The sequence below is a fragment of the Leucopleurus acutus genome (genome assembly GCF_964270905.1).
Source record: "Leucopleurus acutus genome assembly, chromosome: 12".
NCBI classification, from domain to species: Eukaryota; Metazoa; Chordata; class Mammalia; order Artiodactyla; family Delphinidae; genus Leucopleurus; species Leucopleurus acutus.
Genome location: NC_139154.1, coordinates 20295505 through 20295846, shown reverse-complemented (window position 1 = coordinate 20295846; position 342 = coordinate 20295505).

Below are 342 nucleotides of genomic sequence, written 5' to 3'. Positions count from 1 at the left end.
GGGGGAGGGGGTGGAAGGGAGGCTCAAGCACCGGGTGATCGGGTTCCTGGGGTCCTTTGGCTCCGCCCCCTCCCACCTCCCCTCGGTCCCGGCGGCACGCACACGCCGGGGGTGGGGCGGGGACGCGCACAGCCGCGCAGGGGCGCGCACGGCGCGGACGGGCGCTAGGGCCGCGTGGGGCGGCGGCGGCCTCGCCCCCCGAGAGGGCGTCGCGCGCTCGCTTTCCTTCTTCCGGCGCCGCCGCCGCCGCAGCCGCTGCCGCCGCCACATCCCGGGCCGGGCGGGCGGCGGCGCCGAGGCCTCCGGGCGGGCGGGCCTCCAGCGCTCCCCGGACGCCGGGAC